The sequence below is a fragment of the Canis lupus genome, chromosome 32, assembly GCF_003254725.2.
Source record: "Canis lupus dingo isolate Sandy chromosome 32, ASM325472v2, whole genome shotgun sequence".
NCBI classification, from domain to species: Eukaryota; Metazoa; Chordata; class Mammalia; order Carnivora; family Canidae; genus Canis; species Canis lupus.
This window is the reverse complement of record NC_064274.1, coordinates 23,080,212-23,107,716: the sequence shown is the minus strand read 5'-3', so window position 1 is coordinate 23,107,716 and position 27,505 is coordinate 23,080,212. Positions and strand designations below refer to the sequence as shown.

At 35.6% G+C, this 27,505-nt stretch overlaps 1 long non-coding RNA gene across 1 annotated transcript in view; it reads right to left on the bottom strand.

Annotated features, from left to right (window-relative positions):
- LOC112644640 (uncharacterized) overlaps nucleotides 1-27,505 on the bottom strand; it is a 57,726-nt gene that overhangs the window by 13,105 nt on the left and 17,116 nt on the right. The window contains exon 3 of the long non-coding RNA XR_007407855.1: nucleotides 10,769-10,842. This is a non-coding gene — a long non-coding RNA (uncharacterized LOC112644640). The remainder of the gene's footprint in view (nucleotides 1-10,768; nucleotides 10,843-27,505) is intronic.

Below are 27,505 nucleotides of genomic sequence, written 5' to 3'. Positions count from 1 at the left end.
CACACACACAGAGGATAAGAAGATTCTATTGTGTGAATATTTTAAAATGAATAACCTAAACTTAAATATATCCTTTATATCCTTATTCATAAATCCATTGAATGACAAAACCATCATTCAGAGAGAGACATACAATACAATATCACATATGCAAATTTTGAAAGCACAGGCTGTTATGAGATGATGGTAAATTATGAAACAGATAAAAGGGATGTATACTAACTTTAGAAATGAAATTTCTTCAAGCTAAGAAAGGATGGGAAAGGTTGGGAAGCTAGGAATTTTATGTGTAGTTTTAATAGACTTTTTAAGAATTTTAAATACAAATGGCCAAATCTTGACATTTGTTAAGTCTGAGTTATAGGAAATATGTGCTGTTTAGTTTATTCTCTTTGATTTTCCTTATAATTAAAACATTAGTGATTTTAAGCTAGTTTTCTAATCACAAGAGTGACATGTAAACTTGGATCAGATCTGAACCAGAGTCAGTACCTAGCGTAAGAAAATTGTGTTTGGGCCATCAAATGGCTTTCATTCTTCTCCTCAAGCTGATGATGCAATTATGATTCCAGGAGATTTGTCCAATTTGAAGCAGACCCTACTTGAGGGTATTTAGTAAACAATACTTACAGAGGCTGAACAGGTTGGCCAGGGCCTCTGATAAGGATGCTGGACGCCACATAAAATGGAAAATAGGAGTACTAATGAGGAACCTAGCTGAAAGTTGGTACACAGCCTGGGTTCACCTGACAGAAAGAAACAAAAGATAATAGACTGAAGAAATAAAACTAAACTGAGACTAACCACACCTAATATTTTTGATGGCTTTCCTAATTTTCTACATAACTTTATCATATTATGTGAAGCATTGTGCCACTTTAGCTCTTCACATGGGTTGCTTTATTTTATACTTATGTCTGGGCTTGCTTTATCCAGTTGTGTGGATAAGGGAACTGAGTCATTGTAACTAAGTGTTGAAACTGCAGTTTAAATCTAAATAAAGGAAAAGAAGGAAGGAAGGAATAAAAGGAAAAAAGGGAAGAAGAAGAAAGGCCCCACAATATAGTTCAGTAAAACAAAGATTTCGGGGGAAATATCTAGGGAGAAAAATTCAAGTAGTATAAGGGTAATAATTTTTTTTCATAGTTAAATCCATTGTTGCTACAAATGGAAAATCTGACTGACAGTACCTCTACCTAAAGAATCAGAAGAAACTATCCTCATGCAAACAATACTCTTGGTTATCATTTCAAAGTTTTCTGTGGCCTTTTTCATACCTTAAGCTGAAAAGAGCAGGTGAATAAATATGAAATAACTTTGGAACAAAAAGAAAAGAGTAAGTGATTCTGCATAAGTGTAAATCAACATTCAGTTGGGGAATCAGGGGAAAAACTGAGCATATACCAGTTGAATGAGAATTTTATTTTTACATCTTATGTTTAACATTCCAGGCTTATAATGAGAAGCCATTTTTGTCAGTGTCTGCTCTTCTCATGAGGCAAAATGCAGTGTAGACCAAAAGTCTGAATGACTGAAGATCCTTTGAGAATATAATTATTCAGGCAACTTAAAGGAAATGGGGTGGGGAGAGACCTACAGATTAAGTTCTAAAAAAAAATCCAAATTATAAGTAAATTATGTTTAACTTTATAAGAAATAGATTTTTAATTGGAAATACCTTTTTTAATTATAGGGATCCTTTAACTTTATCATACTGGAGAACTGAGCATGTTTTTGTTTCCAATCATTGAAAATATTATTAAGAATAAGTGGCAACTCTTAAATCCCTTTTCACTGAGTACCCTCCACCTCCTACTTCAGGAAAGAAGCAATAAATTAAGTAAACATAATTGACACCTGAGTCACTTTCTAGGGAACAGGAAGCAGAGCTCTTTCTGATTCTGGCAGTCCCCAATGTAAAACAAAAGAAATCTTATGATCTTCAATGAAATTATGGCACCTCATGGGTTCAAAGCTATGCTAATTGCCAAAAGTCTTTCCTCAATACACATTTTGAATATACTTCCATGATGGGGAGCATGATTAAGCTGGGATACCAAAGTAGAATAAATGCTGTTTTTCAAAGGAAGTGTCAGACAAAATTTATAAAGCAGTTAAACATAAAAAAAGTTACATGATTCTTAGACTTGTCAGCCACACTGAGTTGATGAAAGAGCAAGTTGTAAAGAATTAGTGAGTTAAGATTTTTGGAGAAAACTCTCGGGAGCTACAAAGGGAGTAAGCATCCAGATAACACAGTGAAGTTTGAGGCTATTTCAGGTAAGAAATACCTAGAGATGGAGGGGGACTTTCACATAACCCATTAAAAATGCTCCACAGAAGAATCCTCTTCAAACAGCTGCTGCGATCAGAGAGCACAGAGCCATCAAATGTCAACGTAGTCAAAATAAGTACATTTCTGCTCTCCTTAACTATTACTCCCTCTCCTTTATGTCCACCCTGCCCTGAACCTCTGCTGAGACAGAAAGAGTAGCCAATAATTAGGGATGGAAATTTTTAAAAGAAGTGACTGGACATTCTCCCTTCCTGCCACACATATAATAAGAATAAAGAAGGATCATGAAACTACTATAGGTGAACAAAGCTAAGTACCCTCTGCTTTCCCCTAAAAAAAAAAAAAAAAAGACAATGGACTTCATTACAAGTCTCCAAATAAGTAGATATATTTTTACTGTTTTTATTCATTTACAAATGAGCTTTCCATTTTTCAAATAATCATTTACAAGTTTATTTTATGTAATTTTTACTGAATTGCTATGTATCAGCTACCAGCTCTACTAGGAAAACAATTCTTCTGTTACTCACTGTGTGCTAACAGTAATGGTCCTACAATGAGAATCAAAAAGATCTTTGTTTTTTTTTTTTAAGATTTTATTTATTTATTTGACAGAGAGGAGAGAGAGAGAGAACAAGCAGGGGGAGCAGCAGAGGGAAAGAGAGAAGCAAGCTCTCTGCTAAGCAGGGAGCTCAATGTGGGACCCTATGCGGGGCTCCATCCCAGGATCCTAAAATCATTACCTGAACCAAAGGCAGACACTTAACCAACTGACCCACCCAGGTGCCCCAAGATTTTTGTTTTTGTTTTTTTCCCACGAACTAGAGCTAGAGGTAAGAGTAGGAGTTTGAAGAATCAGAATATTGCCACATTCTTTTTACACCATCCCATATTTTCATGCCTAATGATTCCACATTTGTAGTTGAGCATAAATGTGAGCCCCAAATTTCAATTTCATTACTCATTATATGGAAAAAGCAAAGGAGCCAAAGACCCTATTGCACATAACACAGACAACTCAAAAGAGAAATCTGTACAAAAGAGCAGTCTAACAAATAAAATTAATGAGTTGTCACCAACAGTAATTACCTAAAAATATAGTAATGTTAGCAATGTTCTTTTTGGGGTGAATAGTTTGTTCAAATTTAGTATAAATTAGTTGGCATTTAACTTTTAAGGATGCTAATTTTAGAGGAAATGTATTTATTGGATTAATTTTATTTTGATCTATTTAATTTTCCAACATAATTTAAATTATTATTTCTAAACACAATATGCAGTACTTGTAAAATCCTTCTTTATTAGTATTCTGCAAATGCCACTGGATTCATTTTTTTTTTAAGATTTTATTTCTTTATTCATGAGAGACAGAGAGAGAGAGAAAGGCAGAGACACAGGCAGAGGGAGAAGCAGGCTCCATGCAGGGAGCCCATGCGGGACTCGATCCCAGGACCCCAGGATCATGACCTGAGCCGAAGGCAGTTGCTTAACCGCTGAGCCACCCAGGTGTCCCTGCCACTGGATTCAATCACAAAAATCTAAGTAGTCTTTAAAGGGATATTCTGTTCTTATAATAGTGTTGTGATGATGGTCATCTACCTGACACTAAACAAATTTTTAAAATTTCAGCTTGGCCAAAATGCGTGGAGAATTTATCCATTCTGCCATTCTCACTTCCTAGATTTTGTGTTAAATGAAAACTCTTCGCACAAAAATTAATCATTCACCATGAGTAGACCCTTTGCTAGGCAATAGAAGAGTGATAGATACATTTATGTATTACCTTTATCTACAAACTCTTGAGATTCCAGTGGTCCTGAAGAGGCCCTGGATTGGGCCTTTGTGAAAAAGTTTTCCCTAGCCATAAATCTTATAGAAGTTAAAGATTTCCCACTATAAGACAAAAAGAAAGATGACCTTTTTCAAGTAAAGAATAGTAAGCAGTGTCGGGCTAGGAGATGTTACGTGTGCTTGGCTTAGGGTCCTACCAATTCAGAAGTTGCCACTGTCGGGCTGCAGAAAGGCCCAGAAGAGGGATTTAACAGAGTTTCATGTACCCCTAACCACATCAACCTAAATCTTCAGCATAATTATCTGAGGTGTTGCAAAAATTGCTTTCAACCCATACAATACTAAGCTTTATCATCTGGATTTCAGGTAAACTGATGATCCTTCCTAATTACTACACAGTGAGTAGGTATCACACGTGTGCACTTAACCGGCCATCATTTAACAATAACTAAGCTGTAGGGGCACGTAGGTGCTTCTATCAGTTAAGAGTCTGCCTTCAGCTCAGGTCATGATCTCAGTGTCCTGGGATCCAGTCTGGAGGGACAGGCTCCCTGCTCAGTGGGGAGTCCACTTCTCCCTCTCCCTCTGTCTCTCCCCCTGCTCCTGCACACTCTCTCTCTCAAGTAAATAAATAATTACTAAAATATATTTGAAAAAACAATTACTAAGCTGTAAACATATCCAGTCGTTGCAAGGAGAATTTAAGTGTGGATATTCAGAGCCTGCAAAAATAGGACCGACGGAAAGTATTACATTCAGGAAATAAATAATGTTATTAATAAATCACCTTCTAATAACATTATTAGAAATAAATATAAATAAGAAATGAGGCCTACAGAACCTCTTTGAGCTCCATTCTACAAGACAAAGAGAACATTTTTTAAAAATAGCTAATGTCTGGGGCATCTGGGTGGCTCCAATGGTTGAGCAGCCAACTCTTCATTTGGGCTCAGGTTGTGACCTCAAGTTGTAGGATTGAGCCCTGCAACAGCCTCCAGGAGCTCAGCGAGGAATCAGGATTCTCTTTCTCTCTCTCTCTCTCTCTCTCTCTCTCCCTCTACACCTCCCCCCACTTGCATACTCACTCTCTTTCTCTCTCTTTTTCACATAAATAAATCTTAAAAAAAAAAAAAAAGCAAGTATCTGCCACTGAAAAGCAGCTTCAGTCAGCTTAGAATGTTCAGATGATCTCTCTGGTAAATGAAGTAGATAATGGGCCTGTAGGATCACAGATAACCAAAGCACCATATTATTCCAACGACTGAGAGGCAGTGGTTCTCAGTAGCAAGTCCACAAAAGAACAGCTTTCAGAATATACCTCAAACAGAATAATTCACAACAACAAAAAATAATGAAATAATCTGAAAAGGATTTTTAAAATAAATAGATTTAGAGTACTCAGAGCTAATGAGGAAGCTGTATCCTTGACATAAAAATAGATCATCTTCTTTAATGAATGGAAGAGGTGAAAACTAGCCTTTGGAAGCCTTGGTAAGAAAACAACGTGGTCACAAAATTAAATACAGAACAAGTGTATTTAAACTAAAATTTAAGGAGTCATCTAGAACAGAGCAGAAACACATAAAAAGTTAAAACGCCTCCCAAATGGAGTCAGAACTCAAATTCCCAGACTGCCTTGAAGCTTGGATTCAGTTATGTATATTTGACTCCACTATTCAGACATTCACATTTGAGACTTTGATTTGAAAGTGAGCCAAGAAAGGAATTAGTCTGTTTATGCAACTTCCACTTTTTTTGGCATAAGTAGTGAAAGAGCAATTGGTATTTTGTGGTGGCAATCAAAGCCAGAGTGGTTGCAAGACAGTCTTCCTGTTGTAGAAGAGGCCTCAGAGTTCTAGGAAGGGTTGTTCTCCCCTCCATATATACTGAAGAAATAGACATGGCAGCTTGCTTGTCAGAAAAATTCTGTGATGTAGTTTTGGAAAAAATATTTTTCTGCTTGGACTGAGAATCATAATTACAAATCGTGAGTTAAAATATTGGCAAACTTCATTAATATATAAATATTGACTGCAAATAATAATAATGACTTTTTATGTTTAAAACAGGATTAAATACCCTAGAAAATTACACTTTTAATTATCTTAGCAGAACATCATTATGTCCTCTTTGAGTTTCAACGTCAAACCAACAATATTTAACTTGGAACACAAGCCCTTATATACTTTTCAGTGAATTTTCTCTATAGAAAGTCTCTCACTTTGGAACAAACTATATCTTAAAAAACATTTTAAGTCAAATATATAAAATAGATATAGATATATAGGATATATATATATATCCTCAAAACCATTTTAATATAGCAATTATTTCCTATTTTAACCCACAGATGTGAAATATAGCATATACTTGAGCAATAATACCACCAAGTGTAGAAGAAAGAAGCTAGTTGAGAAAGAGCTCAGAAAATGTGTGACTAAGAAATATATTAAAAAGATGGTCTAAATAATTGGACTGAGCAAAACATATCTCTTAAATAAGAATACTCCAGACTTTTTAAAAGAGAAAACATTTTTTTCTTTTCTGTGATTATAAAACATCATTATAAATCTTAAATAGTTGATGGAAAAATATGTTTTTAAAAAGTAAAAAATCACCCTAAATTCCAATACATAGAAATAGCCCCCATTAACAAAAATGGCCTCTGATTTATAAATGTCAATAATTTTTCTGTTTTTAAATAAAGATATATGTTAGGGGTGCCTGGGCAGCTCAGTTGGAGAAGCATCGGACTTCGGCTCAGGTCACGATCTCAGGGTCCTGGGTTTGAGCCCCACGTGGAGCCACACATGGGGCTCCACACTCAGCAGGAAGTCTATTTGTCCCTCTCCCTCTCCCTCTGGTCCTCCCCTGCTCATGCTCTTTCTGTCTGTCTCTCAAATATATAAATAAAATCTCAAAAAAATATGCTAAGGAATTAGATCACATTTTCATGCCACTTTTAGTATTATTAAATATTTCCAATTATTGATGGTGAACAAAGGCATGTATATTCTGAGGTGCCTGGGTGGTTCAGTAGACTTAGCCTCGACTCTTGGTTTTAGCTCAGGTCATGATCTCAGGAGCATAAGATCAAGCCCCATGTTAGGTTCTACATGCAGCATGGAGTCTGCTTGAGATTCTCTCTCTCCATCTTCCTCTGCCCTTCCCCTGTTCTCTCTCTCTCTCTCTCTCTCCCCCTCTCAAAAATAAATTAATTAATTAAATCTTTACCAAAAAAAAATGTGTATTCTTATCTCTTTCTAAAAATGCCATAAATTTAATTTAAAAATTAAAAATATTTTTTAAAATACAAATAAGGAAAGTAGGGGAAATGCAAACACTAAACTGCCAAATTGCTTCTATAAAATAAGGTGGAAAAAACAAAACCATTTGAATCAGTTAACATAATTGAGTAGTTTGGCTTTTCCTTTCAAAATACAGGTGCATTCAGTTTGCTTCAAATGAAGAAGATCCAGTTATTTACTACTAATAAGAAGTATTCATAAAGTAGAGTATCAAGAAAGATTAAAAATCTAGAAATGGTCAGAATATTTCAAATATTTCTTGAAAAATAGCTTACTATTTTAAATACTATTTAATTAAGCAGGGTTTACAACAACAACAAAAATTAATTGGAAAAATGAGAGAAATTTTCATGATAAATGATATATAATCAATAAGGCATACAACCATAAGCCTTTGTGCCTCAAGGAAGGGAATAAGGAATGCTTCTAGAATTATAAAGAGAAACTGACAAAATGATTAGCAAATGTATTTATCAAGCGTACCTCTTTCAGAATTAAGAAACATCCTAAGAAACATTATAAGCTATAACATGTAAAATTCAAATATACAATAACTGAGCTTAAACTAGTATATTTTATAAACTCTCTATATATGTCCCTAGAATATGAGCTTGTAAAGTCAGTCAAAGCACAGAATACAAAACCAACAGAAAGGAAGATAAAATCAGAATTAATATAACAGCTAATATTGTATAATTTTCAATGATGAACATACATATCAATAAAATGAAAAAAGGGCAGCCCGGTGGCTCAGCGGTTTGGCGCTGCCTTCGGCCCTGGAGTCCTGGGATCGAATCCTACATCCAGCTTCCTGCATGAAGCCTGCTTTTCCCTCTGCCTGTGTCTCTGCCTTTCTCTCTCTCTCTCTCTCTCTCTCTCTCTCTGTGTGTGTCTCTCATGAATAAATAAATAAAATCTTTAAAAAAATAAATAAGTAAAATAAAATGAAAAAAATTTTGAAGTTTAAAATTCTGTCATATTCCAGAAGTAGATTAGAGAGGAATTCCAGTTCCCAGCTCCTCATATAAGAACACCACTCTTCTGGGGATCCCTGGGTGGCGCAGCGGTTTGGCGCCTGCCTTTGGCCCAGGGCGCGATCCTGGAGACCCAGGATCGAATCCCACGTCGGGCTCCCTGCATGGAGCCTGCTTCTCCCTCTGCCTGTGTCTCTGCCTCTCTCTCTCACTGCGTGCCTATCATAAATAAAAAAAAAAAAAAAAAACACCACTCTTCTAACAAGTGAAAAGCTGAGCAGACTGAAAAATAAGCAATTCCTTTTTGATGCATGAGAGAGAGAACACAAGCCAAACTGCTGCCACCAGGACTGGAGAGACAGACAGGTGAATTGAGGTAATCATAACTTACAGAGAAGCAGAGACTCACAAGCAGAAACTGCCTCAGGAATCAGTAGCAGGAAACCTGAACTATAATTAACACATTGCTAGTGGCTTGGTGGGGACAACTCTTGAAAGTTAAAAACTCCAGGGGACCCAATCATAGGGGCCCTCAAAGTATCGTGAGACTTGACTCTCACAGTAAATATTAGAGAAATAGTCCCTCAGGTTTCTAGGAGGAGTAGGGGAAAGAAACCACTCTGAAATACTCCAGAGCACTCATTTTCTTAAGGAGGACTGCCCTCAAGAAAAACTAATTAACCAGAACCTAGCCTGCTGGGGTATTATTCAGAGTCTAACTGACCTAGGGAAAGGAAATACCAAACTGCAGCCCACTCTAGCCATCCTATCTCCTCTCTGGGAACAGAAAACAAACAAAAGAACTGAGAAACACTTGTGAAGTTCACAATCCAGAGCATAGGCTCAATCAAAGAATGAGATCTAAACATGAGACTATAGAATGCTTCCCCTCCATATTTCTAAAAGCCTATTTACAGTCAGTTCTTTTACCTGGTACATCATTTCCCTCTATCAAAAAAAAAACATCGTGAGTCATAACAAAAGGTAAAAAACAAACAAACAAACAAACCTCCCACTATTTGAAGAGATACAGCAATCAGAAGAATTTGACATAGCAGGGATGTTGGGATAACAGACCAGGAATTTAAAACTACTATATTAATATGCTAAGGGCTCTAATGGATAAAGTATACATTATGCAAAAACAGATGGGGAATGTCAGCAGAGAAATAGAAATCCAAAAAAAAAAAAAGGATCACAAAGAAATACTAGAGATAAAAACACTATAACAATAATGAAGAATGCCTTTGGCAGGTTCCCTGGGAGACTGGATATAGAGGAGGAAAGAGCCTTTGATCTAGAGGATATACCAATAGAATCCTCAAAAACTGAAAAACAAAAAGAACAAAGATTTTTTCAGTCAACATAACAACAACAGAATATCTAAAGATTGTGGGTGGGAAAACCATGAAAGGTACAACATGTTATTCCTTTAGGCATACCACAAAGGAGAAGAAAGAGAGAAATAAATAGAAAAATTATATGATAAAATAATGACTGAGAAGCCCAATGTAAACCTGAAAAAATGTCTAATTCCATGAGGAAAAGTGCTTGTCCCTCTAATGGGAAGAGTCTCATAAAACCAATGGCCACCAACTGGCTGTCATATCCCAGAAATGGTCCATGTTGGGGGTGCAGCATTAGCCTTTGTTGCTGTCAGTTGGGTGCTCAACAATGGCAGTAGTAAGATCAGATTTCCTGAGTAAAGGACTCTGTTGAGCCCATACATAGCCTCCCTCCCTGCTATCATGGTCATCTCATTCATGGGCCCATTGTGCGAGTACTGAGGTAATCAGGGGTGGGGGGGGGGGAAGGGACCAACAACTAGAGTCCAAATCATTCTGTAATGCTAATTATGAAGAATATCCTCCACTTTGGATAATTCTAGATAATGGATAATGTAGATACTCTGGTGAGTATCTACATAGGGTACAGAGGTATTTGCTTATTTTTCCTATTATAAGAAGCATAACCATATATATTTCCCCCACATTTCCTGGTCACCTATTTTCCAGTGTTCTTTATTCCAGGTCACTAAACATTTAGTCAATTAGCCAATGTCCATAAATCAACATAGATACAAATCTCAGTTCATCTTTTTTTCCCATAAAAAATGGACACCCAGGGCAGCCCAGGAGGCTCAGTGGTTTAGCGCCACCTTCAGCAGAGGGCGTGATCCTAGAGTCCGGGGATCGAGTCTCACATCAGGCTCCCTGCATGGAGCCTGCTTCTCCCTCTGCCTGTGTCTCTGCCTCTCTCTCTCTCATGAATAAATAAATTTTTTAAAAAATGGACATCCAGATGTATCTCCAAAGACTATATTCTTGAATTTTACTTCACTACACTCTTTCAGGGTCACTCCTCAAAGGAGTTATAATGCAGAAGCAATTGACTTCTACCTGATGATGATCATCATGCGCGTCCATCATGCCCATTATGCTCTCTTCTCCATTAACTGGTTACAGGAAACTTCCTGTGAAGTGATAGGCATGAGTTAAGTAGGAGACAGTGAAGGAACAAGACATAGCAGGAGTCTGAATTGATGTTCATGCAGTTTTACTGCTACTGTCCAGATCTACGTAAGCCAGGTCTTCTATAAACTACTTCTATTTTATAATGAAATGCTGCTGCAGATGCAGTTGTATGTTTCAATAGAGCAGATAATAACCGGTTCATGATGGCAAGTCCACATAGTTCCTTGGCGTCAGAGTCAGGTATCTACCCCAACCCAGCAGCAACCCAAGAGCCACTTTTCAAATGGAGAAGGGTTGTTAGCCAAAGAAAGCACAGCTCTACTCCAAAACTCAAAGGGTACACAGTGTTATTCTCTTCCAGAGCTTTCCAATGGCTTTATACAGTGTCTTTTTTTTTGCCTTGGGTATTTTAATAAAATTGCATCTGTTAGGTTGTAGGATTGAGTTGTGGGGCAACATGTACCACAGACTAGAACTACTGCAGAGCCGTACTTATATGTCCAGGTTGCACTCAAAACTAGCAGCACTACTAGATATATAGTAAATAAGTTAATAACTAAATTAAAATGTCCAAATATTCTATATGTTACCTCCAAAATGCAAAACAATCCATGAAGTGGTATGTTCACTATTATTCATACTCGGTGCTACAGGGGATAGAACAATTTAGACACTGTCCTTAGAAAGAATACCTCAATGTGGCCCAGAACACTGTATCCCAGAAACCTCATCATTGTGGCAGACCTCCAATATTTTGCAAGGATTATTGCCCACCCTCTGGCATAAATTAATTTTATTAAGGTGTCTTAGTTGTTTGCTTTTTTATTCTTGCTGGATCAAGTTGTCATTCTGTCTGTGAGCACAATAAACCTGTGCAATATTCTGTTTGTTGCCAAGATGATGAAGGAAATTCTAAACTATGTTACAAGATCATGAGAGAACATAAAAAGTGTGACAACGTCTTGGGGCAAGTCAGTAAAATTATATTGTTGTGTCTGCCACGTAAATATAAAATGCTTCTGCTTTTATTTATTGATGGGAACTGACATGAGAACATTTGCCAGATCAATAAACTGTATATTGATTTCCACAAACTGTTAATTTACTCCCGTAAAGACATCACATTTGGAATTTCAGCTCCAGCTCTCATGGTTATCTGCTTATTTGTGTATCTAGTCTGCTTTTCCATGCACTGTCTGGATTTTAAGTTGAATTTTCAGTTAAAGATCAAATAGATTGGATATATGCATCTCTCTTAGTCTTTGATGATGGGACTAATCTCTGTTATTTCTACAGGGATGCATTATTGCTCTTGATATACAGTTTTGGTGGGGCTTGTTGGAGACAGCTGCAGAGGCTTGCATTTGGCCCTTCCTGCTCTAATATCCTTTACCCCATGAGTCAGGGAACCACTATTGTGATTCTGACAGATATTTAATACACATATAAGGTCTGGGGCTGGGAAAATAATAATAGGTCTAATAGGACTGGTTTGTAGTCTGTCTAGACATGTGAGATGGAATAGACCCAAAATTCCATTCATTACTTGACCTGCATAGCACCTACTATGGCCAGTTATTTATAGATACATTTGGGGTCTTTGAGGATCAACAAAAATTTAAAGTCAATATCTAATTAGTCCTAGAGATTCAAGGTTTTTTCTTTTACCTAGTGTTCAGTCACTTAAGTTCATGGTTGGGGTCCCTCTGGGGAAAACTTGGAGAAAGAATCACGCTATGCATTGTAATCTTTTCTTCAGAATACTTGGCCTCCTTCTCAGTCGAGGCTGTATGGATTTGTGAAATCGTATAATTCTGAAATTAGGATATGAAACTGCAGAATATAATTCTCCTACTCCTACAGCAAGTTAGGTTTCTAGAAGCAGCCATAGAAGTTCTTTTGTATCAGTTACCAATACTTGACAGATTGCATATATTCTTTCATGTACACCATGATCAGTTAGCCTAGGTCACAGATTTTTGTGAGTCAAAACTGATTAAATTCCATCTCTGTGGTGTATTGTGGTAATGAGGACTTCATAGCATATGATGATTAAGCTTTGCCATATAACATCTAACACTTTGCATCATTTACTCCCACTGATATCAAGAAACTTAAGTCCAACGGGGGAAGTACCACTTTATCCTTGGCCTACAGAACCTAGTCATCATAAAGTTCTTCAGGGTTGCCAGAGTTCTCCTAACTAACACATTTTTTAGTACCTTAATAAAAGTCGAGTCCACCATGCCCTCACAAGGTTACAGTTGAGAGAGGTAGGTGCTGCACATATAGATTCACTACAACATTTATATGTTTCTGAGGCTTGAACTGTTTCTTTACAGATGCCATGCCAAGAACGTTCTTGACCTGTACGATTTACCTTACATTAAGTATCATATAAAGTAGTTAAATTCATTGAAATAAAAAATAGAGTAGTATTTACAGGGACTGGGAAGGGGAGGAAATGAGGATATGTTTAATGGATATGTAGTTTGAATTTTTCATGAGAAAGTTCTGGAGATCTGTTTTACAACAATGTGTATATACCTAACACTACTGAAGTGTACACTTAAAAATTGTTAAGATGGTAAATTTTATATTATGTGTTTTTTTTTTTACCAGAAGAAGAAAGAAAGTTAATTTTTGATAATGTAACCTTATTGCCACTCACAGGTGATTTTAAAAATGCAATAAATGCCAAATCCAGGGTAAGGGAACCCCTGCCAGTGAATTTGGCCTGATCAAACCTCATATTTCTACCCCCTTTGGCTTAATACTCCTAAACATATTACCCTTATTATAACTTATACATTTACCTTTACATATACCTATTGTCTTTCTGATGAAAAATCAATGATATCTTTTAATTTTTGGTATATACTTTATCTCTTCCTAAAGATCTTATACTTCCTAGCCAAGACTATCTTGGAATCTAACTCTTACACTTGTCTTGGAAGCCAAGAGTAGGTGAAGGTAAGCCAGAAAGAGAATTAACATCACCTTGCTAGAAAACTGTCCCAAAGGGAGTGATTGAAAAGATTTCTGTGGTGAGGAGGACTGGTTCCCTCAGATTGCAGACGTGGCCTCTGCCAACGGGATATACCAGAGGACTTTGAATTTTCAAAGTTCTCAGCCTTATCAATGTCTGCTGAAATGTCCCTGTCTCTGGGGCCTCTTCCTTCTCCTTCAACATTTTTAGTTTATTTTTTTTTATTTATTTATTTTTATTTATGATAGTCACAGAGAGAGAGAGAGAGAGAGAGCAGAGACAGGCAGAGGAGAAGCAGGCCATGCACGGGAGAGCCGACGTGGGATTCGATCCCGGGTCTCCAGGATCGCGCCTTGGGCCAAAGGCAGGCGCCAAACCGCTGCGCCACCCAGGGATCCCAAGATTTTTAGTTTAATTTAAACCTCAGTGTTTAATTGCTGCTACAATTTCATAATCCTTTTTGTCAGATAGAACTTGGGTGTGGAAAAAAAAAAAGAACTTAGGTGTGGTCCTGAGCCATATCTGCCCTGCATCTACAGCAGATGCCAGATTATTTTATAGCTGCAAGGAGTCCTGAGAGTCTCCCTATTTCTTTTAAATACATATTCATAGTTTTCAATATTTCTATTTACCCTACTTCTCTAAAGGGACATAAGAAGGATCTAGTTGACTCCTCAATCTTTATCATTACTATGACTATTACAGAAGTTGAATGTAACAGCCACTTGATTTCCAGTTCCTTCTGCTTAATATGCGGTATCATATCCATTGCATGAACATCATATGGGAGCTTGTTAGAAATGCAGCGTCTTAAACACCATCACAACAACCTATTTTATCAGTAACAGCATTTTAACAACAACAAATAACTGCAGTGGTTTTTATGTACATTAAAATTTCAAAAGCACCATCCCAATTCCTTGCTTTCCTCGGGCACTACCCATGGTGATAGGTTGAGTAATTGTGACACCATGGCATGTCGCAGATTTATCTGTGACTCATTTTCTCTTTGCAATGAAATTATCTCTTCATTTCTTGATTTTATGGGCAATTCAATCTCAGATAATATTTTAACAATCTGTTTTCTGGGACTACTTTTGGTACCAATTACTTTATCAATCAGGTTCCTGGCAGAAAATAGATGACACCAAATATTATAACTTAAGGATGGCAATAAAAGAACTATTCACAAAATGTGAGTAAAGACAGAATAATATATAATGGAGTTGTGAAAGCACATACATCCAAATACCAGAGAACTCTTTTTTTTTTTTTTTTTAAGATTTTATTTGTTTATTCATGAGAGACAGAGAAAGACAGAGAGGCAGAGACAGGCAGAGGGAGAAGCCCCACGTGGGACTACATCCCAGGACTCCAGGATTACGCCCTGGGGCTGAAGGCGGCGCTAAACCACTGAGCCACCCAGGCTGCCCCCAGAGAACTCTTTGATTGGAATTTAGCTCTGTTTAAATTACTCTTCACTTTTCATGTAAATTTTATATATCCATTTATTTTATTTATCTGTTCTCCTACTTTGCTTCTATAATTAACATAAGGAGGGCAGCCGTGGTGGCGCAGCATTTTGGCGCCGCCTGCAGCCCAGGGCGTGATCCTGGAGACCCTGGATCGAGTCCCATGCAGGCTCTTTTGTATGATGCCTGCTTCTCCCTCTGCCTGTGTCTCTGCCTCTTTCTCTCCCTCTGTCTCTATGAATAAATAAATAAAATCTTAAAAAAAAAAAAAACATAAGGAAACAGAAAAACGCACAAAATCAAGAGAAATTAAATCCAAAAAAGAAACTAGAATGGAAAAGCAAAGAACTGTAACATGAAGTCAGAAATGAGAAAATGAGACCATTAGAAAAAATTGCATGCCATATAGTTGGGATCAAATATGGCCATAAACTTCTAGCAATAAACAAGGAAATTTGCAAAAATCTAGGTCTTCAGAAATACCAGCTTTTCCTATTTAAACACCAGAAATAAATATCTCTTGTTCAGAGAGAGTACACTATGTAACACAGTAGCCATGGTTGTTAATAATGGCTTTTCTTTATAAAAATATGCAGTATCTAAAGCTGTTGGATTGAAAGATTAAATCAATATTGAAACTTTAAAGGTACTGTTCAGCATTTAAATACTTTTTTTCTAATGTCAAATACTTAGCAAGTAAAAACAAAAAACAACTAAACAAACAAACAAAAAAAAAGTAAATACAGATCCATAACTCCTTATCTTAAATTCTTAGGCAACTTATATTTTAAAAGCTTTATAATTTTAGGAGCACCTGAGTGGCTCAGTGGTTGAGCCTCTTTGGCTCAGGGTGTGATCCCAGGGTCATGGGATAGAGTCCCACATCAAGCTCCCCACAGGGAGCCTGCTGCTCACTCTGCCTGTGTCTCTGCCTCTCTCTGTGTCCTAAATAAATAAATAAATAAATAAATAAAATCTTTAAAAAAAAAGAAGTTTTCTCATTTTAGAAACCTTATACAGGGCGCATCGCATATATATTAGAAGACATACGACATTCCCAGTAGGGATCTGACTATAGCAGCCTATAGTCAACACATTAATACGAAATACACAAATCTTCACATATATTGTGATAAAAAAAAAGGACTATGAATACCCTCATTTCAGTCCAAGGTAAATTTTAATACTAAATCAAAGAACTTAGGGTTTTGTTCTGTTCTTGAAATTTTGGATTTTAGAATTATCTTCATTTATATATTTTATTTACTTGAGAGAGAGAGAGAGAGAGAAAATGAGACAATGACTAGGGGAGGGCAGAGGAAGAAGCAGACTCCCTGCAAAGTCAGAAGCCAGGCATGAGACTCAATTCTGGGAGTCCAGGATCATGACCTGAGACAAAGGCAGACACTTAACTGACTGAGCCACCCAGGTGCCCTGGATTTTAGAATTATAATTAAGGGACTGTGGCTTTATATCACTCTATTCTACTCATCAAAGTAGATAATATTTGCTAATATATTATTTGCAGGCAACAGTATAAAAAATAATTGCCGATGTTTGAAATATTTCTAATAAACAACATTCTTACATGGTGGAAATAAGATAGTCTTACAATAAATCAACAGATAAACTCTCCTCAGGTGATATATCCTAATTCAAGATGATATAGAAAGTCAAAGGAGTGGGACATCTGGGTGGCTCAGCGGTTGACAATCTGCTTTGGCTCAGGGCATGATCCCAGAGGCCTGGGATTGACTCCTCCCTGGGGGAGCCAGCTTCTTCCTCTACCTATTGTCTCTGCCTCTCTCTGTGTGTCTCTCATAAGTAAATAAATAAAATCTTAAAAAAAAAAAAAAAAAACAACGAAAGTCCAAGGAATTTCACACAGTAATACTTATCAGTGCAAAATCCAAAATCATTGCTGCTAGGAGTAAATTATCACAATCTTTCAATTGAATGATATGGAGGTATCTAAAAAATTTTAAGTATTCATAATTCTGATTCAGGAATCCTAGCCAATAATTTATTTTCCATAATGTGTTATATAAAATTCGAAATACATGAAGAAAAGTATACCAAACAAAAAATGCACAGCTCAATGATTTATTATAAGTAAAATATCTATTATTCAAGTGAAAAATAGAACATTTTCAACATTCCAGAAACTGTTACTATGCTTTCTCCTAATCTCTATCCTTTTGCTCTGCTTCAAAGATTTTTATGATTATTACTTCCATGTTTTTCTTTGTAATTTTTCCAGCTAAGCTTGTAGCACTTAACATTATCATTTTTCCTACTTTTTGAACTAACCATAAATGGAATCACTCACCATATCTTACTTTGTGTATGGTTACTTTTGAGAGATTCATCTATGTTCTATGTATCTGCAATTTCATTCACTTTTATTGCTATTATTCCATGGCAGAAATATACCATAATTCATTTTACTATTGATGGAAATTGGATTTGTTATCAGTTTGAGGCTCTTCTAAACAGTGCTACCATGGACATTACTGCATATGTCTCCTTCTATACAAGTGTATGCATTTCCCTTGGGTATATATGAGTCCCATTGCCAGTTTGAACAGGATGCATAATTTCAGCTTTGGTGGATAATGCCAAATGTTTTCCAAAGAGGAAAATTCAATTTATGCATATACCAGTAGTACTACCAATACAGGGTATTATTTGATTTATAAATTTTATTTTATTACTTAGTAAAACTATGGAAATGGAGTTTATTTTCTATATCACCTTATATCAAGGAACTTTGCAAAATTCCCTTATTAATTCTAATAATTTATCTGTATTATTTTGCATGTTACGTACACAATTATATCATGACCTTGGGGTTACCATTCAGGAAAATAAAGAAGTGTTACTCTCAGGAATGTTCAAGACAGAATCCCAAATTGTTATCCTGATCGTCAACCAGGATGCAAAACAGAGGAAATGAGGCTATTCCCACAAAAGGAAATTTCCTCAATGAGTGCCTAGGAAGTGCAGATCAGACAAAAAATAAGGAGAATAGAGTCAGAAAACTTTTTGAGTCAAGTTTTCAGTAGATATTTCTAAGACAATACAAGGTGCTGTGGATGGTAGAAAGGAAGGAAGATCTAATCAGAGATCTTGACTGTTAGCCTGTTGTTCAATAGCTTTTGCAATAAGCACACCACTGTCAGGATATAAATGGCATAGATTTGTTTAACAAGCCACAACGGTTTGGATGTCAATCTGGAAAAGTGTTAACAGTGGCAAAACATCACCAGTAGCCCAAAAATGGTCGAACATCTGATACAGCCAATCTTTCAGGTGCACATATGAACAATACTCTGTGCAATGTGACCTAGATTCCTTACAAAACAAGTGGGTCATCCCTGGGCAGATTCCTTCAAGGGATAAAATAATTGTCAATCTAGATTTCTATATCCAGCAAAGATTAAAAGGCTACTGATGATGAAATAAGAATTCTCCCTGAAGGAAATTCTTAAGGATGTACTTCAAGCAAAAGTAAAGTACCCCTATATGAAAAGTCTGGAATTCAAAAATAAAGAATAAATAAATTATTGAATATGAATGTAAATATAAATATAATTTATTTATATAAAATAATGATAATATATATGGTTTTATAAAATGAAAAAATGAAGACTGATTAATTTTAGATTATGATAAGTTAGGTATGTATGTTGTAATTTCTAGAATATCTTCTAAAGATATAGCAAAGTGTGTATAATTCGCAAAGTGGTCAAGGGAGAAAAAAATGATGGGTTGATAATTTCTAATCAATCCAAGGATGGTACGAAGGAAAGAAAAAGAAAACAAAAACAAGTAGAAAAAATTGAAATCATACTACCAAATAATAGATTAGAATGCCAACTCATTAGTAATTATATTAAATATAAATAAGCCTCTTCCTTGTAGTAAAAGACAAGTGTTGCCAGGCTAGATTTTTTAAAACCCAATTCTGCTAATTTAAAGTCTTTCAGGTAAAATCTTAGGATTAAGAAAAATTAAGTAAAAACATTAGAATATATATGGTGTGCAATACTATTGAGAAAGGAAGATGGCAATACAGATAAAATGGAATTGAAGGCATAAAGCATTAGTATGTATAAAGAAAGTCACTTTATAATGATAAAAAATTTAATTCACTAGAAATATATTAACTTTCTATTGAATCCACTTAATAACATAGCTTTGAAATACACAAAGCAAATTTTGAGAAAATTGGGAGAGAAATAGACATTTTAAAATACTTTTGTAGGGATCCCTGGGTGGCGCAGCGGTTTAGCGCCTGCCTTTGGCCCAGGGCGCGATCCTGGAGACCCAGGATCGAATCCCACGTCAGGCTCCCAGTGCATGGAGCCTGCTTCTCCCTCTGCTTCTCCCTCTGCCTGTGTCTCTGCCTCTCTCTCTCTCTCTCTGTCTGTGTGACTATCATAAATAAATAAAAATTAAAAAAAAAAAATAAAAAAAAATAAAATACTTTTGTAATTGATAAAACAAGCAGACAAAATGTCTGTGGAAATCTAAATAATTTGACAACATAATTTTAAATATTTGTCTAATATTATAGGATTATAAAATATCTATCCATATATATAATAAACCTAATTTGAGAGTTACAAGTAAAACATTTTTTTGCATGCTTGCTAAATGCGCATTTATTTCTAGCACATGGAGAAACTTCTCAAACATTAAGTTGAGAGCCAAAAGAAAAGTCTCATTAAGTTTCAAATCATTGAAAACATAAATTATTTTTCTTTAACCATAATGTAAATGAAGTAGAAATCAATAACATAAACATAACCAGAAAATTAACATTTGCTAGTAAACCATGGACAAAAGAAGAAATCATAATATAAATCAGAAAACTTTTCAAACAGAATGCTAATAAACATACCATATATCAAGACCTGTCAGTTGCAAATAAATAATGGTTTAAGGAAATGTTATCTTTTAATTACATATATTAAAAAGGAGAAAAGCAAAAAATTAATGAGGTAGAGACATTTTTAATAAGAACATTTAAAGAAATCCAAGCAAGGGAAGAGGGAAAATATAAACATGAAAAACTGATTAAATAAAAAAACAAATGAAAAATAGAGAGAATTGGTAAATTTTAAAGTTGAGCTTTTCAAAAAACTAAAAATTATAGAAAAACACTGGCAACGTTGATTAAGAAAAAACAGGAAGAGAGGTACAGTAATAATTATTGCAAATATAAAAGGTACAACTACATATTCTATAGATATTAAAAATAAAATAATATTTTTTTAAATTTTTATTTATTTATGATAGTCACACAGAGAGAGAGAGAGAGAGAGAGAGAGAGGCACAGACATAGGCAGAGGGAGAAGCAGGCTCCATGCACGGGGAGCCCGACATGGGACTGGATCCCGGGTCTCCAGGATCGCGCCCTGGGCCAAAGGCAGGCGCTAAACCGCTGCGTCACCCAGGGATCCCAAAATAAAATAATATTATAAACAACTTTATAGTACTAAATATAATTAAAGTGGATGAATTCCTCGAAAATTTAAACAAAATGACCAAAGCAGGGAGAAATATCTTTCAGAGTCTTGTGATATTTTTAATAATTGAAGGGTACCTCAATGGCACATTTGGTTAAGCATCCAAATCTTGGTTTTGGCTCAAGTCATGATTTCAGGGCACTGGGATTGGCCCCTTTCAGGCTCCATGTTCAGTGCAGACTCCACTTGAGATTCTGCCTCTGTCTCCCTCTGACCTCAACCATCCCCCTCATCTCTCTCTCTCTCTCGCTAAAATAAATAAATCTAAAAAAGAAAGAAAGGAGAAAGAAGAAAGAAGAAAAGAAAGAAAGAAAGAAAAAAGAAGGAAAGAAAGAAAGAAAGAAAGAAAGAAAGAAAGAAAGAAAGAAAGAAAGAAAATGAGCCAGTTATTGATAATCTTCCTTGAAAGAAACCTCCAACCCCAGATGTGGGTCTTCATAAGTGAATTGTATGGACATTCAAGGGAGAAATAATTTGTTTTAATTATAGGGGATCCTACAAAATACTTAACCACTACCCTACAAAACTATCCAAGTCACAAAATACAAAAATAAAAAAAAATTGAGAAGCTGTTCTCGATTAAGACTAAAGGGACATAATAACTAAATACAATTCCTGATGCTGGATTGGATCCAGAATGAGAGAGATAAAATATATTATAAAATATATTATTGAGATAATTGGCTAAAATTGATTATGGACTATATATTTTATTTACTTTTTTAAAGATACATTTATTCAGCGTCATGATCAGACTATTACATTTAGCAATCACCAGCATGAGTGCAAAAAAAAAAAAAAATCTACATTAAAACCCTTTGTTTTACAAAGTGCTTTACACTTTCCACAGAACAGAAGCTAAAATAACCTGTTATATAATTAGTCACAAATACAGTCAAGTTTTTTTGCCCATACACATGAGTATTGTCTGAACCATATCTTCTTTGTAGCAGCTAGGCCCTGCCATCACTGTGCTTGGCTGAGTTCACAAATCTGTTGTAACCTGTAGCTTCCCTGTCACTTCTCTGCCTCTCCTTTCCTGCTAAGCTTTGTTTCCCGGCAACAATTAAAACCTTCTGCCACTGCCATAGCTGCTGCTGCTCCTGGAACCACCATAGCCACCTTGGTTCTGTGGTTTGGCAAAATATTGGCCTCCACCACCATAGGGGCCAGAGCGTCTGCCTCCAAAATTTCCTCCTTTCATGGGTCCAAAATTTGAGGATTGATTGTTGTAAATGCCATAATCATTATAGCTTCCACCACCTCCAAAGTTGCTTCCATCATTACAAAATCCGTTATAGCCATCCGCACAGCCACCATATTTTATTGTTCAAGAGTATTTTATTAATATTAATACCAGCAGCTCAACAGTATTTTATTAATGTTAATTTTCCTAATTTTGCTAATTGTACTTTAGCAACATAACAAACTGCTCTTCTTATGAAATATGTGATAGAATTTTTATGAATAAAATATATGATGTCTGCAACCTATCAAATAGTTCAGGAAAAAATAGGGAGAGAATGATAAAGTTATACAATAATGTAGTTGACCCTTGAACAACATGGGGTTAGGGATGCTGAACCTCCACCCAATCAAAAATCTGCATACAACTTTTAATTCTCCAAAAACTTAACTGACTGGAAGCCTTACATAAAAAAAAAAAAAAAAAAAAAAAAAAAAAAAAAAAACTAAAAACATAAAAAAATTCCAATTTTACATAAATGAATATGAAAGACAGAAAAAAGAGTTAACACTCTCCCAATGTTAGCATCACTTCATATCTCAATATACATAACTTCAATCTCAAACTTCAGAAATGGCAGGAGAAAAAAAGGAAAATGACAGTAAACACATGAATGAGAATGACAAACTTTCTAAGCAAAATATTAGCAAACTGAACACAGAAACAGAGAAAAGGATAATATATCATGACCAAATTTCATGTATTCCATGAATCGGGGTTAATATTTAAAAACCAACTAATGTAAACCACTATACAGACAGGAAACAGAAATCAAATGATATTATCATTAAATGACAAGAACGATAAAATTTAACATTGTTTCATGATATAAATTCTAGCAAGCTAATAAAGGTTGATTTTCTTTTTTTTTAAAGGATTTTATTATTTATTCATGAGAGACAGAGAGAGAGGCAGAGACACAGGCAGAAGGAGAAGCAGACTCCCTGTGAGGAGCCTGATGTGGGACTCGATCCCAGGACCCCAGGATCACACCCTGAGATGAAGGCAGATGCTTAACCACTGAGCCACCCAGATGTCCCCTAAAAGAGGATTTTCTTAAGTTGATAAAGGGTATTTACAGAAATCTACAGTAATCAGCATAATTAATGGTAAAACATTAGAAGCTTTCCCTTTGAGAAATACAAATCAAAACCACAATGAGTTACCACCTCACACCAGTGAGAATGGGGAAAATTAGCAAGACAGGAAACAAATTTTGGAGAGGATGTGGGGAAGGGGGAACCCTCTTGCATTGTTGATGGGAATGTGAACTGGTGCAGCCACTCTGGAAAACTGTGTGGAGGTTCCTCAAAGAGTTAGAAATAGAACTGTCCTACAATCCAGTAATTGCACTGTTGGGGATTTACCCCAAAAATACAGATGCAGTGAAACGCTGAGACACCTGCACCCCAATATTTATAGCAGCAATATCCACAATAGCCAAACTGTGGAAGGAGCCTCGGTGTCCATCGAAACATGAATGGATAAAGAAGATGTAATCTATGTATTCATGGAATATCACTAAGCCATTAGAAACGACAAATACCCACCATTTGCTTCAATGTGGATGGAACTGGAGGGTAATATGCTGCGTGAAGTAAGTCAATCGGAGAAGGACAAATCTTGCATGGTTTCACTCATACGAGAAATATAAGAAATAGTGAAAGGGATTATAGGGGAAAGGAGGGGAAGTGAGTGGGAAAAATCAGAGATGTTGACAGAACATGAGAGACACCTAACTCTAGGGAAACAAACAAGGGTAGTGGAAGGGGAGGTGGGCGAGAGGTTGGGGTGACTGAGTGACGGGCACTGAGGGGGGCACTTGGCGGGATGAGCACTGGGTGTTATGCTATATGTTGGCAAATTGAACTTCAATAAAATAAATAAATATAAATAAATAAATAAATAAATAAATAAATAAATAAATAAATAAGAAGCTTTCTCTTTGAGATTAAGAATCAGATAAATATTAATTTGGATATATCTTCATGACATCAGAATAGGGAAGGATTTTTTTAAACAAGTACAAAAAGTAATAATCGTAAAAGAAAAAAGTTGATAATTTAGACTAAATTATAATTAAGAACTTCACTCCTTAAAAGACAATGAAAAAGAGTTAAACTAAGACTGCAAGTGGGAGAACATACAGACTGCACATACAACTCAACTTTTGCTTGAAACAGAAATACATAAACTCAATAAGGAAAAGACAGACATCTAATAGGAAAATGGGAAAAGGCTATGACATGACCCAGCTATTTACAAAAGGGAATATTTTAAATTTCTAGAAATACGTAAATATGCTCAATTTCACTGGCAATAGAAAGTGCAGATAAAATAACATGACATTTCAAACTTCAAAGTAACACAATGTGAATATCTGAATTTTAAAATATATATACATATGTGTGTATTATATTATTATTATATACCTATCACAAATCTTAGGGCAGAAAAATTATCCAGTCATATAATGTATATACTACAATAAGCTCACCAGTTATTTGTATAATCATTGCTTAGACACCTCTTGATATCAGGAAATCTATAATCTTGAACAGCTCAGTATTAGAAAGTTTTTGCTTTTCATGCTTTTTGATTCATTTTTTCATTTTTAAATTAGGATTTACATCCTACTGTTTTATTCATTTGAAATTTGTTCTAGAATGAGTCAAGTTCCCTTTCCACCTGATACAAAGTGCTTTATAAATTAAAATAGTCCAGTAATAACAAAGGTTAATTCAGTAGGTAGTAGTCTACTACTAGATATGCAAAAGGAGAGGATAAATTATCATTTTTCATTATATGAAAGGTCAGATGCATTAAATGACTTTCCACGTTACTTCTAAGATCATGTTTCACATAATACAAGCAATATTCAAAATTCCTTGTATTCTTTCCTTGGGAAAACATATCCCATGAACAGAGCCCCTCCTGTCTGCCTCCTGCACCTACTCTGGCAGCTGAACCCAGATGTAGCAATGGTAGGAGTAGCTTGGTAGATAGAAACAGGGAGAGCCCTGGTGAAGGAAGACCATGACTCTTTATCTAACCAAGGACTTGCTCACTGTTGATGTGTATATAAGAGCAGGCATTCTAAGCCTTAGAGAGTGTTAGCCAACGTGGAGCCACTAGTCACATATGGCTATTAAGCATTTGAAATATGACCATTAAAAAGCAAAATGTGTCTTCTGTATGAAATACATACATACAGTAGTGCCTTCCCCTCTCCTGACATTTATCCATGGAGGATAACTTCCAAGATGCCCAATGAATGTCTGAAACCATGGATAGTACTAAACCCTATGTATACTATGGTTTTTCCTCACATATACACCTATGATAAAGTTTAATTTATAAATTTGGCACAGTAAGAGAGTAGCAACAATAATAATAAAATAGATCAATTGTAACAATATACTATAATAAAAGTAATGTGAGTGTGGATCTTCTCTCGCCCAAAGCATATTGTTATACTCTACTCACCCTTCTTCTTGTGATGACGTGAGATGATAAAATACCTACGTGATGAAATGAAAGGAGGTGAAGGATGACGTAGCATTAAGCTACTGTTGGCCTTCTGACAATAGGTCAAAGAGAAAACCATCTGCTTCTGGACCGCAGTTAACCACAGGTAACTGAAACTATGAATAAGGGGCGACTACTGTATTGAATTTCAGACTCAACACAAAGAGTGTAAAATAGCTCATTAAAACTTTTATCATCACATGTTAAAATGACAATATTTTGGATAACTGGGATAAATAAAATATATTATAAAATTAATTTTGTCTATTCCTTTTTCCCTTTAAGAGAGCTACTAGAAAAATTTAAATCACTCGTGTGACTTTTACTGCATTTCTATTAGACAGCTGTGCTTAGAGACAAGGTAGGTTATTGCCTGGTACTTTATGTGATAAATATTGTTCACAAAATTGCTTTGTCCCTTACAATATGAAAATTTAAACTTTGTTGCTAACTTTGAAAACCCATCAGTATTATAAAGTTGAGCTTTTTAAAAATTAATTTTACTTTAAAACCCAGGAGATTGGCATTTCTTGGGCTACTTTTGCATTTCTGTGGCAATAATTTTCTGGAGCTGAAAGGCTATGAAACTTTTTATTTTTGTTCTTTAAATATTTAATTTTAATTCAATTTGCCAACATATAGTATAACACCCAGTGCTCATCCTACTGAATTCTTTTTAGACCAGGCTTGCCACTTCACCTAGGTCCCCAACCTACCCTATTGTTAGTATTTGTCCCTTCAAGAGGAGCAGTATTTAGTTGTTACTCACCTGAGCCCTGTAGGCTTTTGAATTTGTAAGCCCTAAAACCAATATTGGACATTCAACTTAAAAGTGGGGAGGAGATTGCTGCCATGTTTGAGAGGGAGAAAGAATGGATCTTAGTAATGTATTATTCCACTGGTCTATTTTGTGATTCAGGTATTAAAAAGTAGAAATTTTCATTTGTATGTGAAGGAATCACCTCTGGGAATAATTATTGTCAATTAAATCAGGTGAATGAATGAAGTAGAAGAGAGTTCCTATCCGCTTGCTGAAACAGAGGATTTTGTTTAAAAGGTGTGTGGGGATTCCACATCCTGAGATCAATAGGGAGAAGTGATACATGTGTATACTAGAAAAGAATTCAACACTAAGTGGTTTGTTGATTCTTCTTGAAGAGAAACCAAATGGCAGCTACCCAAGCCTTAGAAAGAAAAGTCAAAGGAAGCTACAAATCAGAACAAACAAGGAAACCTTAGGGAGGTGGTGCCCCCAAACAGAGAAGCCCTTATTCCTGTTTGATAATCAATTTATAATGTGGCCACCAGGAGGGATCTAATATACTTCCAAACAAATGGGCATTTACAATTACTTTGCAGTCAAGAAGGTCTGATAATACTCCTTTATATAATCTGTTCTTCCCAACATTTCAGCTTCTCCCCATTTATCAGTTGGCCATTTAAAGAGCTGGTTTAAAAAAAAAAAAAAACACAATTGTACATTGTTTTCTAGCTCAACACTCTTCCTGACAGAATTATTGAGGAAGCATTATGCAAATCTATTGTTTACTAAAGCCATAAAACCATCTGGTCCTAGCGGTTCATTTTTTGTAGCTGGGTTCTGGAAGCCAGCATGGATTTAACTTCCTCTGCCCTCCCTATTCCAGCTGCCAAGCCACTGTTGACACAACACAGGTGTTTTAAGTTTCTCATTTTTGACTGAGCTTTCCATCCTGATCCTTGCTGTATTTGCCTTTGTTCTATGTTCTATAAGATCACCTTATCTTTAGCATTTACATGTTGCAGTCCATTCTTACATGTCACATAGATTTCCTTTGAAAATTTTCTGAAGATGTTTAAACGTAGTCAAATATTTATAAGTATATCTTAGAGACACAAAACACATTTGTAGGA